This window comes from Pecten maximus, chromosome 1 (genome assembly GCF_902652985.1).
Source record: "Pecten maximus chromosome 1, xPecMax1.1, whole genome shotgun sequence".
NCBI lineage: Eukaryota > Metazoa > Mollusca > Bivalvia > Pectinida > Pectinidae > Pecten > Pecten maximus.
Genome location: NC_047015.1, coordinates 12,171,712 through 12,174,568, shown reverse-complemented (window position 1 = coordinate 12,174,568; position 2,857 = coordinate 12,171,712). Strand labels below are relative to the sequence as shown.

Genomic DNA, 2,857 nt, shown 5'->3' with positions numbered 1-2,857 from the left:
GTCAGGACAGACGAAACAACGTTTGAATACGTTGATGCGACCATGCATACAGTTATTGAATATAACATGGTTTTACAAAGTTTACGAGCGCAGCAAAATTTTGTGACAAGTGAACGAATTTTGGCAAGTAAATTTCTTGCAAATTTGCAACAAACTATTTCAATTAAAGTAGTCGCAAACAGAAGTTGTTTGTGGCCGATATCTAGCCGCGAACACTTTTGCAAACAGAACAGAGCAACGTAAACGTGCAATATTTGGACTCATAACAACTAAGCCTAATGAAAATCCCTTCCGAATGAGAAGAATCAATTATATTAATGTACAGTAACGTTACACTACGTCTCTAACGAGAGGCAACATTCGTTGAAGTTTAGTTTGGACGTATGTCTGAGTCCTAATAAAAAGGCTGTTTTCAAAAACTGAATTTATTAAAAAAAAAAAACACACACAATCAACTAAAAGCATATGAAATAATGTTGAACAAAACTTTCTTCCCAAGCGATGTATGGTAGCGTGGCCGAGTGGTCTAAGGCGCTGGTTTTAGGCACCAGTCTCTCTGAGGCGTGGGTTCGAATCCCACCGCTGCCACTGTCTTTTTTTCTGTCCTTTTCATGCGTAATAACTAGACGTTGAGAAAGAATAACCCTGATAGTGAGCATGTACACAGTTAAGACTTTTTTTTCTATATCTAATAAACAGAAACAGGTGCATTCAGATCAAATTTGTTTTTTATCCATTTTGGCTTAAAGGAAGAGCAGCATCTTAGAGCAAAATTTCAGCCAAGTTTCCATTTTTGGAATCAATTAGGGTATTAAGGAGGAGTAGCATTTAACCTTAGTGTTACTTTTGGGCACCGTTTTTCTTTCCCCAGGGATCGGACCTGTCTCATTTATGTAAATTATTATTGCCTCCCCTTATGATGTTTCAAACCAAATTGGTTGTAATCAATTAAGGCATAAGAAGGAGTAGCAATTTAAAGCAAAATTTTGGCTAAGTTCCAATTTTGGGGTCTCGCCCCTCTGTCCCCAGGGGCCCCATAAGCCTCATTTATAAAATTATAATTGCTGTCCCCTTATGATGTTTCAGACCAAATTTGGTTGTAATCCATTCAGGCATTAGGGAGTAGCGTTCTAAAGCAAAATTTGGCTAGGTTCCCTTTTTGGGGCCTTCCCCTCTGTCCCTCCAGCCTCATTTACATAAATTGTGATTACCATCCCCTTATGATGTTTCACACCAAATTTAGTTGTAACCAACTGGAAGTTTAGGAGGAGTAGGGTTTTAAAGCAAAATTACCTGCAACTCGGGCCCCAATGCACACTAGCATCAAAATGTGATTGCCCTCCCCAAATGATGTTTCAAACCAAATTTGGATGTAATCCACCAAAGGGTTAAAGAGGAGTATAGAGTTTTAAAGCAATACTTCACCAAAGTTCCGTATTTGGGGCCCGCCACTGAGGCCTCTTGGGTCACGTCAGCCTCATTTATATAAAAAATGAACGCCCTCCCCCAATGATGTTTCACAACAAAGTTCGATGTAATCTACACAAGGGTTAAGGAGGAGTAGGGTTTTAAAGCAAAATTTCACCAAAGTTCCCTTTTATGGCCCCGCCCCTCTCCCTAGGGGTCGGACCAGCTTGATCTATATAAAAAAAAAGTTTGCCCTCCCCAATGATGTTTCACACCAAATCTGGATGTAATCTAACCAAGGGTTAAGGAGGAGTAGGTTTTAAAGCAAAAATCACCAAAGTTCCCTTTTAGGGCCCGCCCCTCTGTCCCCACGTTACGTTATGTTTCTGAGTATTGTCTGCTATGTGATATGATATATCGGTGCCCTTTCCCACCTATTTAAAACGAGTAGCTTGTTATCATACCTATCAAAGATAACGTGCGTTTCGTCGAACGCATGGAAATACTGGTCCTCATACGATATCACGGACGGTACAGACTTCGAGGCTTCTTCCATGCCATCAACGACAGCGACCCACACCCTTTCCTGGTTGCCGAATGAGTGATGTGTCCTCCGGTTTTAACAGCACCTTAATTCTTACAACTTCAACTGACATTTTGCAGGATATATGTGTAGCATTGAGCGTTGAGAAAAGTGATCGCGGTACAACTAACAGTTCGTATGTGTTTCTGGAAGTGGTATTTAGCAGGAAACAAGCAAAAATGAGCATCCTTGCAAACACGTTTCTGTCCTCGCGTAGTTCACAGGCGTCGGCTTCTGTTTAGTATTGATAGAAAAATAGGCCCTACCCCTACTATAATATTATGATATATTAGGCGTAGGGCCTATTCTTTTATCAATACTAAACAGAAGGAGACGCCTGTGTGTAGTTCAACCAATCTGTCGCCGCTTACTATCGATATTTTTTTCGCTTTGTTTCCGTGTCGATATCTAGAGTTTATAATTGGGTCCCATACACTGGTGCCATTTTCTGTGTTATTGCCTCTTTTTCATAAATCCAACGTACGTTTTCTAACCAGTATCGTTGATATTGGCGTGATCATTTGTAACAGCATTGGGCATGACATCCCTGGTCACGATGTTCACTGCTGCATTCTCTTCTGTTTTGAACGGATCACTGTGGGGTTAAAGAACCACTTTCAAAACCTACTTCTCTCTTTATTCCTGTCTGTGCATTCGGGGTAGGTTAAGGTCGTGATGAGATGTACTGTCATATGTTTTCCTTCCTAAGACATTTCAGATGTTTCTTCGACTAGAGCAGACAAATGTGGATACAGTAGGAGGAACCAGGAGCGGGCATTTCCATTGAGAGCACCGAAACCTTCATGATTTTGTTGATTTGCTCCAGAACGTGATCCGGTCCTATACCACAGAACGGCATTTGGTTCT

General features: G+C 40.9%; 1 non-coding gene across 1 annotated transcript; it reads left to right on the top strand.

Annotated features, from left to right (window-relative positions):
* The first annotated feature begins 507 nt into the window (after positions 1–507).
* On the top strand, positions 508–588 carry Trnal-uag. The gene has a single exon. It is a non-coding gene; the product is annotated as a tRNA-Leu (tRNA).
* Positions 589–2,857: the final 2,269 nt, after the last annotated feature.